The 20738-nt window shown below is 41.3% G+C and overlaps 1 protein-coding gene across 15 annotated transcripts in view; it reads left to right on the plus strand.

Annotated features, from left to right (window-relative positions):
- Positions 1 to 1417: 1417 nt before the first annotated feature.
- baz2ba (bromodomain adjacent to zinc finger domain, 2Ba) overlaps positions 1418 to 20738 on the plus strand; it is a 90124-nt gene continuing 70803 nt past the window's right edge. For 8 of the 15 annotated variants that reach the window (XM_065240193.2, XM_065240197.2, XM_065240195.2 and 5 more), the window contains exons 1-2: positions 1420 to 1807; positions 15372 to 15415. The gene's annotated coding sequence lies outside the window, so the exon portion shown is untranslated. Of the gene's footprint in view, positions 1808 to 1949; positions 2215 to 15371; positions 15416 to 20738 lie in introns of those variants that run through there. The other 7 variants (XM_065240202.2, XM_065240208.2, XM_065240205.2 and 4 more) reach the window with 4 other exon arrangements.

Consider the following 20738-nt stretch of genomic DNA (forward strand, 5'->3'; position numbering starts at 1 on the left):
TAACTACTGTTTAAGAGTAAGTAATTAAAATGTTGTGGACTGTTTCTGTACAGGATTCTGATATGGCAAGAATCTATCATTAACCCTTAAATATCTGGGGGTCTTTTTAGAGACCAGCAACGTGCATAATTTTTGGGATGATTTATACTAATAAGGAAGTTTAGAGATCGGTCTTTGGTATGCATTCCGGGTCACTAAAGAGGCAAATATGTAATAATGATTGATGAAATATTCACGCATACGTGTATAAAACTCATCATTAGTGATATAATCTATAATGAGAAAAATGGGCTTTACAACCCGGTGAAGTACAACGCTTTGCTTTCCTCTCAATTCAAGCAAGTCTTCAGTCGCACAATTTGAACCGTGAAGCAAAACTCTGAAGAGTTGCCCCTCACTTTTTTCACCCTCCTGCTACCCCTCTCTCACTAAGGAGTGGCAGCGTGTCCCTCCTCGCCCCCCTCGTTGTTGTTTTCTTGCTCAATGAAATAATCTCCCACCCCCGTCATCCCTCGCCCCATGCCACCCCCTCTGGCCCAGTCTAGGTCAGAGGGCCCCCCTCAGCCTGTTGCTGATTGTAAGTGCGGCAGCAGGGAGAAAAAGCACACAATTAGGCACAGATGGCCGTCTGCCTCGTGGTGCCCAGCTCGGCTCCCGCTGCAAAGGGCCATTCTGCCGCCTCTCGCTTCGCCCGCAAGTGTAATTCAAATGAGAGATCAATGAGAGTCATAGCAAAAGTAACAGTTCCAATTATTCTGCCTTTTATTTTCCGTTCCTGCCGAGCGCGGCTGGGGCAGATGCCCATTTTTCTCTTTTCAACGTAAGATAATATCAGCTCTTGCGACGCTACTATCTTTTGAATTACCAAAATTCTGTTGTCAAATCGGAACGTTATCACCTTGTCTCACTCCACCCCGATGATTTGAGAGGAAACAGGGTCAGATTAGCCGGGTTAATCCATAATCCCAGAATTTAGCTATTGAGGTAACTGGAGACAAATGCAATCAAGTTTGATCACGCATCACTGTCTTGCTACATTTATCTGACAGCGTCTGAATGACAAGTAACTGATATAAGAAATGCATTCTCATTTCACTTCATTTGATGATGTTCAACCTAAATGTATAATTTTATTGAAAAGCAATGCTTTGTAATTTATAAACCACATGGCTATTAAATTAAATAATGAGCTGATAATAAAAAAATACTTATATCTGCAATTTTTGTAATTTACTACGTTGTAAATATTTTCTGGCATTTACAAAACACAGATTCACATTCTGAGTACTGTCAATGAAGATTGTCAATAATCAGTAAACATTGACACAGCCCCTGATGTACACAAACTTAAACATGAATGAAGCAACAACAGCCCCACAACCCTTTATCCTCTTTGTCATTCACAGATGTTTTGTAAATACTAAACGATGCTGAAAACACGGCGTGTAATTTACGTAATGCGGCCACTTATACACTTTTACCCATTCGCGGAGAATAAAAGTTTCTCTTGTAAGTCTGCTACGCTGACGTCACTTTGATTCCTTGAAGTGAGGCAGAATAAACCCTGAAAGACTCTCCTTCAATCTGCTGTTCGTAACTAACACACACACACACAAACACACACACTCAGTCACTCACTCACTCACACACCGAGACTCAATTACTGCCCAATTCCCTTCTTCATCATCTCCTGCTACACCGGCCTCTTACAAAAGCAAATCGCAAAAGGAAAACAAAGACGAACGTTACCCGAAGTGATACTTCGAAACCGATCGAGACGGAATTACATCAAGTGTCAAAACTAAAGGTAAGTTTTGAATTTATTGAGATCCGGATCAGTTATTTCATTGGAGAATCAATGTTGTGTCGCTGGCTGCCTCGGTGTCTTAGCGAGGGCAGCTAACTCGATACTTTCTTTAGGTTGGCTACGCTTGTCCCTCGAGCGCAAAAAAGCCCAAAACTTGTCAAAACCTCGTAAACCGTTTTGTCGGGAAACGCGAATATGGGTTAATTTCCCGACGCGAGCGTTAATATCGTAAAACTTTGCGAGTGGACTCAATGTTGCGCGCGGCGACTTGATAATGGGAATCTGCCTTTGTGCCCTCTCGCGTGCGCTTTAACTGTTACATTTTTAAACGTAAACAGTTTGTAAACATCTCTGAATGTATCAAAACACGTTTCTGGAGACGAAGCGCACCCCTGTCGTTGTTTTGGGTAGGTAAAAATGTTTTATGTGATTTAAAAGGGTTATTTTATTAAAGGCAATGCGGGGGAGTCACTCTGAGGTAGAGCAGAAGCTACCTTTGGTCTGTTTAATGTCCGTCCCTCAGATGATGGCTAACAGCGCTTTATTGAGAAACAAGATAAAATTGTTTACTTCACAATTCATTTTGATATAAATTATGAACTGTTACATGCTCAACGTTGTATTTCCACGGGAAATCGCCTGGGTTGTCGGAGCGGGTCGCTGGTGTGGAGTTTGAGCCTCGCGTTTCTCTTATCTTTGTCGCTTCCTTAAAGAGCAGCAGCTGCCGCCTGGCCGAGTTGTTGAAATTTATCCCTTTGTGTATATTACAATATCCTCCATTTTTTCTGCCCTCTAAACAACAAGCCACACGCCATCTTGGTTAATTTAAACTGACACGATCTGTGTGTTCTTGAGACTCGACCTGCACGTTACGGCCAGAAAGTTTAGAAATGTCTTATGCGATGGCGGTGACGTCATGTGAAGTTTAAGTAAAATGTGATGTTTTTCGGAGAAAGCGTCGATTTTGTTATTTTGCTCGAGATTGATGTAAAACTCGATTTTTCGATATGTTTCAAATAAAAAAATACAGTGGGTGAACGGAAAAGAGCGTTTTGTACGATCTTGAGGATTTTAAATGATGTTTAGTGATTCGGTGTTTACAGGTGGACTGGATGACATCAGCACCCTTTTTTGGACGGCAAATGTAATAATGATGTCATGTAGTGGTGCAAGTAGTTTAATTGTGAGATTTATTACCATTTTCCGAATACTTTAGAAATATGTTGAATCGAGGATCAGATATTTTGATAATGTCATTTTTTTTATTTCGTCTGTTTTGTGGTGTTCAGCGTTTACAAGAATATTTTGTTCATTGCTGAATATAGGAAATTTGACACATTGAGGATGTCACAGAATTATAAATCATGCCTTTTAAGACATTGTGTTACTGTATGTAACAACAAAACTTACATTTGTCACTGGCTATTTGGCTGTCCTGTGATATTTATATGCACTTCTGTATATAGTCTCTTTGTTTTATGTGTGCATCTTTGTGTATGTATAAACACAGAGGGGCTGTTACAGATATGTCACACGGTTTTGTTTATTTAATTTAACCCTCTAGCCTTTAAAAAGTGATAAAAATAGTTTTACTCCAAAATAGTAGTGGGTTGAATGAATATAACACACACACACACACACACACAAAGAGAAAGAGAGAGAGAGAGGCAAGTGTTGCCCATTTAAAAGTTACTGTTATGCATGTCATGAACTTTTTATAGTTACTGTAGTGGTCAATCTAAGGCTCACCATATCCTGGTTAAATGCCAACGTTGGTGGGTTTAGTGTGTCTGCTTTGTATCGCCAGGGCTCTGTCTCATCTAGCCCAATGCCCAAGTCATTATGCATGGAGCAGACTGTTGTTTTAACAGAATGCCTCAGATGGAGAAGTCAGTGTTTCCACCTCCCATTTCTTTGTCTGGGTATGTGCTTCTGCTAAAGCCATGAGAGCAGGGGAGCAGATGTTTAGCCAAACATCCTGACGTGATGCTTTTCTCTTGTGGGAATGCCGCCTCTTCCTCCCCGCTCCTGATGCATCGTCTTGACAGCTGCTTGATTTCATGGAACCGCTAAGAAGCCATTAGCGGTATCAGTGAATTGAAACGGAACAGTCTCACCCACTCTCTCCTTCCATTAGAAATGACTATTGTTGAATGTTTTCTCTCTTTCTTTGTGTAAGCGTGTGTGCCTGGTCTCTCCGAGCACATAGAACATCTCTTATACACTTACTGTTTTTCTTACCGCAAAATAGGGAGAACAAATCTGTCAGGGCCTGTTTGTGCTGTTGGGGTTTGAAGGGATCTCACACTGTGCTCTCTCAAGCACACCCAGACCTCTAAATGTCTGTAGTTGTGAAGAGAGAAAAAAGTAAAACTTTGCTCGGGGTTAGAGTGTCAGACGCACATTTGGGCTCGGCACGTTTGTTGTTTGCCTGCCTGGATATGGGATAGGCCTGCGAGAAATCGTTCGATTTGCTTTTGATGGATCTTGTTTGCATGTCTTCGTCGTCTGCACGTCCTTTGCAACAACAAATGATTGTGTGGTGGTAGGAGAAATGCAAGCTGTAGGAAATGCAGAAACTGACAAATCTTGCACAACTTCAGCACCCACGATCCCACACGAGTTCGGTTTATAATCACACTTCCTCCCTCCAAAACGGGGCAATGATCGGTGCGGTTCGTTTAAAGATGATTTAAATTTATTGGCTGTTCCACTCAAGCTGATACATATGAATGACTGGAGAGCCGTTAACTCGCGCAGCCTTGCCTGCGTCTTATAGTCCTAAATGGCTCTATGGGGTTTCATTCTACATCTTATTGGATTAGGCAATATTATAGTCAACTGCAGCATATAACATTGTGTCTATCGCTTTAACAACTCGCTTTACACTCTTTCAGGGAATTATTAGTGGTCTAGTTAGTCTTATTCTATATTTAGGCTATACCCGTTTTAGATTAATTATTGAAAACATTTAAGTAACCCGATATAGTATGACAAGTTGTGGACCTTATTTGGTGGCATGCGTTAAATAAAGAATCGGTTTCAAGCATCAGTCTCTGGATGGGGACGTTAGAAGCATCTTCAGCCAGAACCCCTTGTTTGCGTGTTTACATTGATTGTGGTGTTCAAACGCATTGATCAACGCACTGCAAATGGTGAAATTGATATTAATGAACTTTGCAAAGCTCAGTCTAGAGTTTCTCAAGTCCCAGAGTGCTGTTTTTCATTTAACCGTCCTATAAACGTACAAGCCGGTGAGACGTTCTCACCTGATCAAAACACCTGTCATTTAAAGAGCTCGAACGCAGGCACAGACTTGATTATACAAGCTGTTGTGTGCCACGTGTGTGGCCAGTAACTGCCAAATGAATCAGACTGGATATCGGAAGGTCGACGGCGTATTTGTTTTCCGAGCAGGTTGCGTCCTTGTGCAAATAATGACTTGGCAAATCACCTTGTAAATACTGACAAATACTCTTCCCCTTGCAGGACGACAGTTGGCTTGCTGGTTAAGTGTGTATCTCTCTCTATCTTGCTTTACTTGGCTAATGATTTATGTTGTTGTTAACAAACAGCTTTGATTGTAAAATTTCCTCTTAACAGTTGGCTCTTACATAACAGCGGGTTATGTGGGTTGCAGTTTAGCTTGAACAGTGCTCCGGCGACAACCGTTTGTGTCAGCAGAAGCGTTAGTTGGTCGCGGCAGACTTGGTAATTGTGTCGCAACTTACTTTTTTCCTGGTAATAAGGCCAAGCAGATGAAGATTCGCTTTTTTGTGGACAGTCTTCCTGAAGCGGGTCACGTCGGACTGACTCTGTTTTCAGATAAACACAGAAAGGGGCCGAATTTCAGAGGCAGGCAATTAGCTGCTTTTTAGTTCGACGTCCCCCGGGCCTCTGTTTATCATTCAATGTGAGAATATCCCTGATGAAACTCAAGGTTATTTTTGTTGGGCTGTCTGAACGCTTGTTTTTCACAGGCGAGGTGAAAGGGGTTGGGTTTTTTTCCCTGAAGAAATGCTACATATTGAGATCTTCTTAGCTGTAACTTCACAACAAGGAATAAAGCAGAGGAAAGCGTACGTGCGCGTATCTTTCTGCTAGCGTTTTAGCTCCATATATTGTGTTGTTAATCAGCGAGGCCGATCTCGTGCTTGACACCTGAAGGTCGTCATTCAGAAACCTTTCTGTATGCCTGTCTCTCTCTCTCCCTTTTTTTTCTTTCTCTCTCTCAGCTTTTGAATGAGGGTTTGAGTGCATTAGTGATTCCAGGCAGATGAATATTCTGGAAAGATGAGGGCTGGCTGTGGCTCGTGTGTTGTTTGCCCTCCAGGAGACTGTCATGTTGCCTGTGCCGTGGGTTGCTACTGGGGAACTGTAGTCCCCCCGCTGAGATAATGGAGCCCATGTTTGAAATGCCAGTAGTTTGGCCTATTTGTTCTAGCGCTTATCGCTATATTTGCATCCCGTGTAGAAATAGCCAAGATTTCAGGAATGGCTGGAATGATGCTCTTCTTGTGGGAGAGGGCAAAGTGGAAAAGAGAAAGAGAGGATGGGTGGGATTTGGCCAGAGCTATGGGATGGGAGGGAATCTACTGCACTGAGACAGCTGACTGCAGGACATGCAGTGTTTGACCCTTTGCACACACACATACGCATACACACACAAAGACACTCTGAGATTGTGCTCAAGCAACCCCCTCTTATTTATTGATCTTGCTGCATTTAAAATCTGGTCACTGTCACCACAAAGCCTTTTCATTTTAGCTGCGCTGGCAAAGAGCACCTTGGTGCAGCAAGAATTTCAAAATTTTTCATTTTGCACAGAAATGAAATGGAGATAAAGACAGAAAAAGAACCAAAAATAGCATCGTTTTAGTCAACTTAATATATCATTGATAATGAAGCCCTTTTGTGTTTTCAGTAAAGTTGCTTAAATCGACGCCCTTGTATCGTCAAGTTGTTATCTATCTTCACAGTTAAGTCTTGTCTAATGCGGTTTAGGACAGTGGTTCACCCCAAGGCAGTTCTAATAGGGTCAAAGACAGCAGTAAATAAACACCGCTAAATGCTAGTTATAAAATGCTATTAATAGAATTGGTCATAGTTAGGATAGCAAAATAAACGGGCTTAGCAACTTGAGAAGGGTAATCGCTTCTCACACGTTTTGTTGAGATCAAAGGCTGCACATGCAATCAAATGTATTTATTTTTTGGGGGGGGAAGCAATGATAGACAAGTTGACATCCCCTAATAAAAAAAAAAAGGTACAAATACAATCCTGACTGTTATGCCGCGAAGCATTGCGGTTCTTGCTCTAGATTACTCGCGGGATTTAACTTTGTGTCATGAACATTTTTCGCTTAAGTTGAATATTTTCAACTTGCGTGCCGTGAAGATACGTTTGAGGCAAATGATGCATTTTTTCGCTGCAATCACTTCACCCAATTTGCTTTTATTAAAAAATATAATAATTTAAGTGAATAGTTATTCCTGTCTATCCGCATCTTTTCCTGTCTCTGCATTGACGTTTGGTATGTAATCTACTCACGCAAATCGTTCAATTCGCGTTTGGTGTGTACGGCCCATTGAAGGAACACTACTAATTCGCGTCTATTCGAAAAAGATTATAGTTTTAGTCAATAGTTATGTCTATTCGCATCTCTGCATTGACTTTTTGTTTGTAATCTACTCGCGCAAATCGTTCAATTGCCATTTGGTGTGTACGGCCTAAAGGAACCGTACTTATTTGCATCTATTCAAAAATATTATAGTTTTAGTGAATAGTTCTTTGCATCTACTTGCGTTTCTGCTTTGACTTTGTGTGTATCTACTTGCGCAAAATGTTGAATTTGCGTTTGGTGTGTATGACCCATTAAAGGAAATGTTCACCCAAATATGAAAAGTCTCTCATAATTTATTCATCCTCATGCCATCCCAGATTTATGACTTCCTTTTTGCAGTTAAATACAAGCAAATAATTTTATATTAAATGTTGTCATGTAACATGGTAGCCAAATTAGCATGATAAGAATTAAACATGCAAGAGACCAGCATGAACCAATTAGATTTGATATTACCGTTTTAATGTATTCATAATGTATTAATCGCTTAATAAGCTAAATAACAGTATGAATTGTTTTCTCTCACGATCGTGCTTTAAAAGACATTTATTAATTTTGTTACTTTAATTATGGATTTTTTTTGTTAATATAAGCTTCACATTTTAATATAAATTTGTTTGTTTGTATTCACATGAAGAAAGGAAGTCATGTACATTTGGGATGCATTAATTTTCTTTACTTTAAATACACTTTGCAAAAGTAATTGAAAGCATGATACCATTGAGATTGAGGAGAATTGTCAATTTGACCATATGCCGTTATTTAAATACTAAAACATTTTCAAAGTTTGAATTTTAAATAAGTTGCTTTTTACGGTAAACCACTTGTATTGCATCTCCACTTGATGTCCAATGCAATAACCTCTTGTTTAAGAGGACACCAGCTATTTAGCCTCACATTAAGTTAAGTGTTTTTAGCAAAATATAAACTAAGCTGGTCTTGAAAGAGTAAACAAACCTCTTGTGGATTGCCTGTGAGGTTTTATAAAAAGATCTCCAGATTGAGAGAGCTGGATTAGGAGTACTAATCTGCACTCATGTGAAGGTGCATCGTGGTGTGCTCCTGAAGTCTACAGACACCGGATTAGGCGTTACAGCAGGGCATCGTGTTCGCCGACCCGCAACAAATGTGTGTGCGTGGTTGTTGGGGGATGTCTGTCTCAGTCACGAGAAATTATTAAACGCACATGCATACACCAGCGGCTTGATAGGCTGCTTTGTTTGAGGCTCGAACAGACGGGTGGTCCTTTGTTTAATTGTAATCTGTTAATAGAAGATAATCGATAAGGACCCTGACCGCAGGATGTTTCGGTTGGCGGTGAGTGAGTTTCAGACACTTCTGGGATGATTTCGCACGCCCTTCAAAATTGGATGAAAAACGCTGCACGATCTGTCTCTCTCTTTTCCTCTGTTTCTATCTCTCTATTATCTCCTACAGTTTGTTAGATAGTTGGAAAGCTGTGAAACCCGTCTGTAATATGAGCAGTCTGTAAACCTGGCAACAGCAGCGGTGGAAGAAGCCTGATCCCGAGGCCTTTGAGTATGAGTGCATGTGTATGTTTGTTATGATGATGACAGTGAATCATTTGTACACATTTATAGAAGTGAGCAGTGCATCCTTAACCCCAATGTGTGTATGAGCGTCTTCTAAAGAAAAAGCTTTGTTTGTGATCTTACAATTTTATCTCTGCGTTATTCTTGTTTTTGGTGTATGTGTGCATATGGGTGACTGTGCATCTTTGTGTGTAGAGATGGAAATATCCTGTGCTCCTGCAGGCTGGAATAAATCCTGTGTGAGAGCTCCCTGGTGTAATCCAAACACTGCCAGCTAATTTAAGCGTGCAGCAAAAGCAACAGCATCTTTCATGAAAACAACGCATTCAGTCTAGTGCTCATCCCCATCTTTTTCAGTCATCGGTTCAGCCATCATCCTGGCTTCAGCTTTACACTCAAAACACTAACGGCTCAACACTACAGCTCACGCCCAACGCAGGGATAGTTCACCCAAAAATGAAAATGTTGTCATCATTTACTCACTTGCATGTTGTTACAAACCTGTATCATTTTCTTTGTTCTAATAAAGACGAAGGGAGATATTTTGAGGAATTTTTTTAACCAAACCGATCAGAAGCCCCATTGAGTTACATAGTTGGAAAAGAATTCTATGGAAGTCAATGGGGCTTCTAAACTTCCCCCAAAATATCTTCCTTTGTGTTCATCAGAACAAAGGAATTTTTACAGGGTTGTAACAACATGAAAGTGAGTAAATGATGACAGAATTTTTATTTTTGGGTGAAGTATCCCTTTAATACAAGCCAACACAACAACTTAACACAACAGCTCAAAATGCCGCCAATACAACAGCTCAACACATTACCATTTACCAACACAACAGCTCAACACAACTGCAAAACACACCCAGATAGCAATAGACACCAATTTCTATCTGGCAGGACAACAGCTCAACACAACAAAAATGCCCTACACATCAATCCAGCATTATTCACCAACCTGCCATTAACCAACACAACAGCTCAACACACCGTCATTAACTAACACAACATTTCAACATATCACAAATACACAACATAATAACCCAACATTAGTAAACAACCTGCTATTAACCAACACAACAGGTCAACACAACCGCTCAATACACCGTCATTAAGCAACACAACACAAATACACAATACTACAACCCAACACAACAAGTCAACATACCACCACTTCCGAACACAACAGCTTAACAAACACACTGCCACTAGTTAACACAATTGTTCAGAATATAAATATCAGCTTAACACAAATACCCAACAAAACAACTCAACACACTACAACTCCACAACACAACAGCTCAACACATCGCAACTTCGGAGTCTACTGCTGTCTGGCCAGGACGATTGCTCAACACAACACAAATACCCAACACAATAACCCAACATTATTAACCAACCCACTATTAACCAACACAACAGCTCAACATATCACAAATACCCTAGCCTAGAAATCTAGACGCACCCTAGCGGCCGCAAAATATATTTGCTGCCAGGGTTTAGTCTAGGCACTCACAATACACTTAACCGGTCCAAAAACCAAAATTTGGTCAGGCCAATCACATCGTGTGTAGCGTCTGTGGGGCGGGCTTAACATGATGACGACAGAGCTGCCTGCAACGGTTCCTACTTGAAAACAGAGAATGGCTGCTGCTGGCGAACAGCTATCTTTTGAAGCGGCTTTGGCCGCGACTCTGGAGGACTTAGACTTATGTTTTTCTTTGAGAGAAGAGCAAATAAACCCTACTGAAGTCCTTTTTAAGCAAGAAAGATGTGTTTGGAGTTTTGCCGACTGGTTACGGTAACTACGTCACCTTCTTCGTTGCTCTGATCCGTCATAGCGCTATCCTATTGCGTGCAGAGGCATTTTGAGGGACAACCTTATATCCCGCCCCTTGAATTGAGCCGTTTGTGTGAAGAGTTGCCAGACCTTACATCTTGATGTAGGTCTGGCTAACCAGGCTACAAATACCCAACATAATAACCCAACATTATTAACCAACCCACTATTAACCAACACAACAGCTCAACACACCATCATTAAGCAACACAACACAAATACCCAATACAACAACACAACATGTCAGCATACCACCACTTCCAAACACAGCAGCTCAACACACCACCACTAGTAAACACAATTGATCACAATACAAATATCTATATAACAGCTTAACAAAAATACCCAACACAACAGCTCAACAAACTACAACTTCACAACACAACAGCTCAACACAACACAAATACCCAACATTATTAACCAGCCCGCTATAAACCAACACAACAGCTCAACACATCGCCACAACACAACTTCGGAGTCTATTGCTATCTGGCAGGACAACAGCTCAACACAAATACCCAACTTTTTTAACCAGCCTGCCATTAACCAACACAATAGCTCAACACACCGTCATTAACTAAAACAACAGTTCAACACATCACAAAAATTCTACACAATACCATTAACCAACAAAACCTTAGCACAAACACACCAGCAATCACTCCCCAATACGACAGCTTATCACACCACCATTTGTTAACAAAACTGCTCAAAACAACAAAAATATCTGCCACAAAAACACAAATACCCAACATAACACCTCAACACACACCACCACTAGCCAACACAACAGATTAACACACCACCATGCTGCTTCATATCAAAACCACCACCCTCAAACACAATGACAATTTCTACACCTTTTACAGGTTCTACACTCACACACCACATTACAACTCATCACCTTAGTTTACCGTGCCTCACAACTTCACAAACAAAACCCACACAAAACTTATCTTACTAATCGTCACACGTCATTTCCCAACATCACCTCATCTGTACACTGCTTTAGACTTTGCACTATCATGATGCTCTTCTTAATATTTGATGGAGACATATGCTAGATTCATTTAAAAGGGAGGGATATTTTGTCGCGGCCGCTGCTCGACTACACCGATGTCAGGTTGATGAGCTTTTCGTTGTGTGTTGAGCTCAGGGATGACTATCTTGTTCATCTGTGTGTGTTTGTACGTGTCTGTGTGTGTGAGGGAAAGGCGTGACAGCTGCACAGGCAGCGGGATTGACCTTCATGCAGAGAAATCTCAAGGCCTGTTTGATGGCATGGTATTCTGCTGCTTTGCGTTCTTTAGCGCTTAACTTAATTCTTCAATAACGCTTGTATGAAATAGTAATACATGAGGTATTTTGTGTTTGCTACTTGTAGCAGTGGATGTGGTTTTAAGTGTTAGAGATCCACCGATATAAAAAGTCTGGTTGATATCGATAATCTGATTATTGTATTCAGGTTATTAACCAATATGATTCCAATATATCCTGCATCTCTAATAACTGTAGTTTTTTCACATATGGTGATCATGATCTGATGTACCATAACAGAGATGATTAGTAGAAATACGGCACCATGCTGTTTATAAGATTTAGTTGGCTGATTAGTAAACAAACTTTTTAAATAATAGCACTTGTAAGGCTTTGCCTTTTGCATGGATTCTTGCAGTGTTTGTTCACTTGTAATCTAAAGCAAAGCCTCACTGATCATTTCCCCATTCGTTTGTTTGCTTTCGTATCCGGGACTGCCGAAAACACGTTCCTCGCTCATGCCGTGTCTAGTGATGACTGCGGATCATTAGAAGCTTTCCCACATGTTCTACCTTTGTTTAAAAAACTGCTCCATTTCATGTGGAGACACATGAGTGTTTTTCTCTCTCTCTCTCGTTCTTCCTTTGCCTCCATCTGGTCTTCATTTCCACCAGACTTCAAAGGTGAAAGAAAGCGAGGATAGGAAATGGGTTGAATATTAATTTGGCCTTATTGTCACGAGTTGCCGCGTTCTGCACCATGCAGCGCCGGTGAACTTTTACCGCGAAATTACTGCAGTGTTTAGCAATTCGTTCAAAGAGGATCGCTGCGTCCTTTGGCGTGCTAGAGAGAGCGACTCTTGTGTGTGTGCGCGCGCGCGTGTTTGTGGCGGGGTTCTTCCATTAGCGCTTGAGTGATGACCTCCAGTGTGGGCAGTTTAAGTTATAGCCTGCCCCCCTCTCACCACCACCCCCCAATCCCCAGATGGAGCTAATTGTCTGGTGGCCATTTTTGAGCGAACGTTTCCAGGTACGTTTTTCCCCCCTCGGATACTCTTTTAAAACCGGTGTTAATCTCCCTCTCGCCCCTCCCTTTCTCCCTGAGAAACTGCAATTGGCCTAATGATGAAAGAATAAGATTACAGGTCTTGTTATCAACATAAGAGAAGGAGATCTGGTCCAAGGCCGTTTTTTTTCCAGTCACAGGACTCGGCACACAGATTCCATTTTGTCAGCTTTCAGCTGGGCATAATACAGCGATAAAAGACTCTGCCCCGCAGCCACATTGAATCATACAGAGCGCAGAGAGGGAGAGAGAGGCAGTAAGAAAGAGATGAGAAAAGGAAAGAGAAGTCCCTTTGTGCTGTGTGTGCTCATATTGTATGAAAAAAGATGAATCACTTCTATTTAGGGATCGGTTTCCTGAAACTGGACTGGTGAGACGATTCTGTGGGAGATAGATTGTCGGGACTTGCCTGTGTTTCTCTGAAGGCCTGAGCTAAACGTCTGCAGTCGTGGCAAGGTGCTCCCTAAAGGACCGACTCGTACGGCAGGAAGTATCAACCTGAAGCAGAACGAACAAAAAAAGAAAAACCCTCCCCTTTTTGCCTCGCGCTATCCTCACAGCTGCGCGCAGTTTGCAGTCTATCCGAAGGGGGTGCGTTATCATTTCATCTAAATTCCTCCCTTTAGGCAAGTCAATAAAAAAATGTAGCGTCAAGACGTTTTTGATTAGTTGGTCCTCAGGATGAAGAATGGAGTGCGTTGCTTCCTCAGAACCCATAAATGCACAGTTTGGCCCTTGTACGATCGGGCCCACACGCCTGCAAATGAGGCCGTCGTACGTGTTGCGCAGAAAGCGATCAACCCCAGACAGCGCGCTCGCTATTATCTCCGTCTTAGATTCTCCGAGCTGTCATTACGCCCGTCTCCTCGCTTTAACTCCCCCGGGTGACATCAGCTCAGACGCCGCATGTGTCCTTGGTCACTGCGGCGATGGAGAGCCTCCAACATGGATTGGCTGGGCTGGGTTTTGATTGACGCGTGGATGCTGTCAGTCACTGCCGGCTTCAATGCGTAGCAAACAGTGGTAAACTGTTCCAGATTTTTCAATCTCTGCCCAGATGGAAATGTTTTAAAGAACTAAAAGAGGAACTAACTGCCCGGCCGCAGATTACTCGGAGTGCGTCTGCTGTTCGTTTGTGGTGGTAATTTGTTATTTCGTTTGCGCATGTGGTGTTTGTTTCTCGGGCTGTGTGCAGCTTTGTGTGATTGAAGAGATTGGAAACTTATCTGATTTGTGTGTCTGTTTCATCCATGTGTCTCCCTGTTGTGATGCTCCCGATAATTCGCATACACAAACACACACTGTCAAACAAAAACGTACACGAAAACTGGAGTAGGCTGGTTTACAGCATGTGTGTTTGGAAAAATCGTCCCACACACCCTGAGTTTTAAGCTTTGCTGTAATTCCAACAGGTTTAGCAGGAATAAAGCCTGAATCGGGAGTGCGTTTGAGCGTTCACACATTCGTGTGTTTTTGCTTTTCTTGTATGGGCATGTGAAAAGTGGTTGTCAGTGCCTTTATGTGTGTGTTTTTCTTAGCAAAACCATTGGCAGCCACAGGTTGGGTGTAAACACGCTACACTCACTAGTAGTTCTCTAGACACAATGCTGTATGTGTTTTGAAAGTTGTTGCCATTGACTTTTTCCCTTGAGCTAAAGCTTGAACCATTCAGAAATCGGATATATTGCCATGTATAAATGTGTTTGTTTTTAAATATATTTCAATATTAATGTGTGGGTTATTTAGGTTTTTTTTTCTTTAATTAAAGGGATAGTTCAACCAAAAATGAAAATTCTGTCATCATTTACTCACTCTTATGTTGTTACAAACCTGTATGAACCTGATGAAGACAAAGGAAGATATTTTGAGGAATGTTTGTGACCAAACCGATCAAAAGCCCCAGTATTCTTTTTCCTACAATGGAAGTCAATGGGGCCTCTGATCGTTTCCTCAAAATATCTTCCTTTGTGTTCATCAGAACAAAGAAATTTATACAGGTTTGTAACAGCATGCGAGTGAGTAAATGATAACAGAATTTTCATTTTTGGATGAACTATCCCTTTAAACTTCGTCTTTCTAGTTTATTTGTTTATTATAGTTTGTTTAGTGATAAAAATGTGCCATTGTTTCACATTTGTCACATACATGATAACCATACACATTATTATACATAATGCTTTGTACAACACTATTAGTGAAATAATAGCGTCTCTCTTTTCACCTACAGGTGGTCAAGCAGTGATGTCACACAGTTGAGGACACTCCCACCCAGTGAGTATTTCCATGACAATCCTTAATAGCCGGGTGTCATTGATTTTTATAATCTTTCTCTCTGTGACTTTGCATTGTTGCAAGACCAGTTTTCCAGTTTTGGAGTCATTTGTCACGGTTATGCACCTCTGTGTTTGTTTTGGGTAATTGGAAGCTGTAACCGAAAAGGCTGAACACAGTTTCTGCCGATTTAAACCTAATTTAATTTCGTCGCCAGGATGCGAGATTCTCTTTTCTTCACCCCTTTCCCTCCCAATTAGTCGAAACAAAGCTCTCTGCCGGTTTTTAGGCTGACATTTCTTAAACACCCTACCCTTTCTATGCGTAAAGATCTTTAATTTGGCTACTCGCTTTCACAGCCGAGTCTCTCGACCGAACCACTGCGGTGGACGGAGTTTGTGCTTTGGAACAAACAAATCAGCCGGCTTCTCTCAGTTTTGGGCTCAGGCTAATTGGTAGTGCGGATGCCGGTCGCCGAGTCAGCGGGGACGCTGGGCGGGCGGCAGCCTCTCAGGGCTCTCTGCTCGGCTGCGCCGTTTCATTCTCCAGGTCCCTGGTGGTTATAGCGAGTGACAGAAATACAAGGACATTTCTTTGCACACTCTTGCTGTCTCCTTCTCTCTATCTCTCTCGTTCTCTCTGTCTATACTGCTAACAAGTGACAATGTAGCTTTTGAGTTCTGGAGTACTTAAAGACTGAAAACGGGCCGCAGCTGCCTCAGGTGAACATACAGCTGTGTGTAGACCCAGAGACAGGTGTGTGTGTGAATCTTTTAAGTGTGGTGCTTACAGAGAGAAGTGTTTATGTATTTCGAGAGAGAAAGATATGGCTAGTGTCTGAATAGCTGTCTTGCTGCCTAGTCAGTCAGCGACTTAACAGACAATGTGTTGTGTGATTCCTCCTAAGGAAACCGATTCCAGATAGGCTTGCAATGCACCAAAACAACATTAATGATCCAGAACAAATTCACGTGGGCTTTAGAGATAACAAAGCAAATATTTGATAAACATCCTCCATAGATGTTGAATCATACATGATTCTTCTTTGCAAATAATTTACTTTTTATAAGCTATTCGTCAGATGTTGTTCAAATCGCACACACAGGATCATGAGATATCATAGCCAACGAGGAAGTATTTATCTTGAAAAATCGACCAGATGAAGGCATTTTAGTAGACAGGATGTTGCAAACATTGCTTTAGGAAGTGATTTAAAGCCTTTCTACCTCAGTATACTGCCCGGGAAGGCTGTATTTTTAGTGGAAGGAGAGAAAGGGGTGAGACCATTGTGAAAAACCGAATATGAGAGACAGACAGGAAATAGACAGACAAAGACAGCGAGACAAAGACGTGCTCTCAGCTCCTCAGCTACACATCATTGCGGCCTCTCATTGGCAGCAGTCACTGTCACCGTCTTAGCTATCAATAATGGTAATGGAAGCTCCATCCAAGCATTGATTTCTGGGAATTGTAGGAAGGCGTGAAGGGTCATCCGTGCTGAGCGGCTCTGCTCATTTAGTGAAAGTGAGACAGGCCTGGGTTTCAATATGAATCATGCGAACATTCTCATATACGGCTTACCAGAGACCATGCTTTGAAGGCTGCATTTTTGCATGTCTTTTTATAGACATTTGCCTGTTGAAGAAAGAAAATCTTTTTAAGGATATAGTTAATATTTACATTTATCCATTTAGCAGACTTACAAAGATTAGGAAACACTTCAGTGATTTGTCATATGTTGGCAATAATACAAGAAGTGCTTACACCAAGATACTAGTTTTCTGAAACTATTCCTGTTGAGAGAGAGAAAGTTTACCCTATAATGATGCGTCATATTATTTACCTTTTCATTTCAAATCTGTATGAATTCATACAAGGAGCACAATGGGAGATGTAATGGAAAATAGTTTTCACGTTACGGTCCGTAGTGCATAAAAGTCAATAGTGTACTAGATCTTAAACAAGATTTTTAATAAATCACCTTAAAATATCATTATAAAATGTGTGCACTCCAAAAGCAATGTAGCCTCAGTCACCATTCACATTTACTGTATAGAAAAAAAACATTTACATTTATGCTTTTGGCAAGACACTTTAATTCAAAGTGACTTAAAGTGCAATTAAGCTATACATTTTATCCATATGTGTGATCCTTAGGATCGAACCCATGACCTTTGCGTTGCTAACGAAATGCTCCATCAAGTGACTTACAGGAAAAACATCATTAAGATTATTTTAAACCCCTCCTGTTTCAAACGCGAAAAGAAAACGTAGGCTTGAAACATCATTAGGGTAAGCAAATAGTTAGCAAATCACAGAACTGTTTCTTAAAGGCTAGCTAACTGACCAGTTGTGCAAAGTATGGTTGTTAAATGATAGCACAAACCAAACAAAGCATGCCATGGCGTGGCAGAAGTATCGGGTGAAGGGATGAACTTTCCTGTCTCTGTCTCTTGGAAAATGAAAGGAAGGAATGAGAACAAAACACTTCTTGGAGACACCCATAGGGAATTTCAAAAGTTTATGGATGTAGAAAATAATAAGTCGTCTCTTTTCGGAGAGCCGAAACTGGAAAGTAAAATCAGGTCTGTCAGGACAGGCGCATTCCTCTACCCTTTTGCTTTCTGAACTGGAGGATATATAAGTTGTAATCACTGACAGTGCCGGCGACCGTATAGAAGAGAGAGACTTGAGCTCTTTTACTCCTGCCTGGGGCAAACCGGCTATTTATTAGCACACATGTTAAACCCTCTTTCTTCAAAGCAAACTTTCCTCCCAGCCTCCCACAGAGAGAGAGAGAGAAGAGAGAGAGAGAGAATAATAAAGCAGCGGAAATGGCATTTCTCTGCACAAAATAGATATGAGTGTTTTGAGTGTAACCAACTAATCTGGTGTTTTATACAGAGTAGAGAAACAAAACGAAGGAAAACAGAGCAAGACAAAAGAGGGTGGCGAAAGGGAAAAATAAACGAGGCAAAAGAGCATGTATGAGCACAGATCCTGGCCAGGCAGTGTCAGGCTCTCTTTCTCTTTCTGGCGTCCCAGGGGACGGCTCATAGCTCATACTTCCTGCTGGAGAGATGTTGAGCAGGAATCATGGAAGAGGGTCTGTTTTCATTCCTGGTGCCGTGAGGCGGGAGTGTGTCTGCGCTTGTTCGTCAGAAGCAAAACATACCAGTTGTTTGATACAAATAATGCAGGCCTGTGTGTATGTGTGAAGGTGTAATGGACCCCCGCCTGAACTCAGTTGTGTGCTGCAGATCCCCGGTGAGAGTCATTACCTCAGGACAAAACAACGGGCACACACACAGACGTACACACACAGCGTTGAAAAGAGTTTGAGATGGGGTGCCGCAAGTGTCTGTCATTGGCCTCCTTTGTTTTCGCTCTTAATGTCCCTATTAACCATTTATTCCTTGCTGTTTCTTCTTGTCTTTAATATTTATGCCCTGGTCATGGTACGAGGCCATGCTGATTCAGTCTGTACTTACGGATACAGCAATAAATAGTCAATCGTCTACAGAGAGTCAGTTAGATGAGGTGGTTAATATTCAAAGTACATCTCATGAAAATAATCTTCTATTATCTTGCCTTACCCAGGCCCCTCTCTTGCACAAGTGAATGTCTTAATTTGTGGCTCAACACACACACACACACACACACACACACACATGCATACACATACTCATATGCTGATTACACATAGCGGTAGTTGGATTGTTTTTATTTGCGGTTGTCATCTGCGTTGACCGTTATTTTTGGCTTGTGCTGCCACTTTAAAGGAAAGGAACATGCGTACACTTCTCAGAATCATAACTAGAGGAATTGATAAGTGAATACAGAAAAGAGAGGAGTGAGTAGATAAGCTAAATGAGAAGGAGAGAGAGAGAAAAAAATGAGTGGGGAAAAACATCCAGAAGGTCAGGATCAGCGGGTGGCCATCTGAGGGAGCGACATGGAGAGACTCCGATTGAGTTTCACCCGCCCTGTTACCGTGGAGATCCATCCAATAATACCACCCTATCCACACAGCAGAATCACTATAATACACTACACCTACAACAGGCTGGCAATAGTGCTCTAGCTAAACCGAGGCCGCCACAGCAGGCAGTTCTCAAATCGACAGCAATATCCCACAAATACTCACGGTGTATCCACATGTTTTGCCTCAACAGGAATGTTTTACCTCAGTGAGCTCAACGCTAAAACAGGTGTGCTTTGAAAAACTACGTTGTTGATTATGGTGGTTCAGCTAATACTAGAAAATCATGTAGGAGCAATTAAAATCATTTTTATATGTTTGGAACATCGATAGCTCAAACTTAACTTGAACATTTTTTAGATGTCCCAATGTGTGCTAGAATTTCCCACATTGTGAAAGCATGCACAAGAAACAGCCTCTTCCTTAGATTAATTGTGAAATGTCATATTTTAATGATTTTGTTACAAAATGTCAACATTTTGAACATATGCTGGTATGCACCTTTACCCCTCACGGGAATTTTCATTAAACCACACAAAACGAAACACATCTGACAATATCTGAAGTGTAAAGTGAAACTGCTTTTCAAAGTTTCCATCACACAGACCCCTTTTTTAATTTCAAACCACCCAATGGCCAGACCCCGACCAGTTGTAGATCAAGAACCAGTCTAGATGCAACCATTGACCTGGACCTGTTACGGGGGATAGGTAGCTATTTAGAGCCATTGAGTCCTTGCAGATTTTCAATAAAAGTTAAGATACAATGCCAACCTTGGAGCTTTGGAGTGGAGCTTTTTATCCCCTTAAAGTCCACATGAAATCAAAATGCTTGTATGATATGTTATCCTTAAGGATATTTATAATCTAGTGTGCTCTGAAACATTGACAAAATTCACATTTAAAACATAAATGCTTCAAAACATAGAGTCTCTTACTTGGGCCCAAATGAATCAATGATTTTTATGACATCACTCTGCACTCTGCTTCTCATTAGATTGCAGGTGAGGTAAACAAAATGCTACTGGCTATTTGAAAAGGGGGAGGAGCCACTCAATATGTCCCATAATTTTTTGTTTTATTAGAAATGATAAAAAAAATGAAAGCATTGCAGAAGGTTTGTTTGAGAAGCCACCTTTACCTTTAAGTTTTTTTCTTACCCTGATGCATTCCCACTTCAGTGATTTTACAAATGAACTCCCATCACAACATCTTGACTAAAGGATATTATGTCACATAATTATTAGTCTGGGCGAATTATATCCGTAATCAGTGCGTAAAGTGTATCATGTTTCAATTGGGAAACGTTTACGTTGCGTTAGGATGAGAGGTTATGATGCTG

The sequence above is a fragment of the Paramisgurnus dabryanus genome, chromosome 7 (genome assembly GCF_030506205.2).
Source record: "Paramisgurnus dabryanus chromosome 7, PD_genome_1.1, whole genome shotgun sequence".
Taxonomy (NCBI): Eukaryota; Metazoa; Chordata; class Actinopteri; order Cypriniformes; family Cobitidae; genus Paramisgurnus; species Paramisgurnus dabryanus.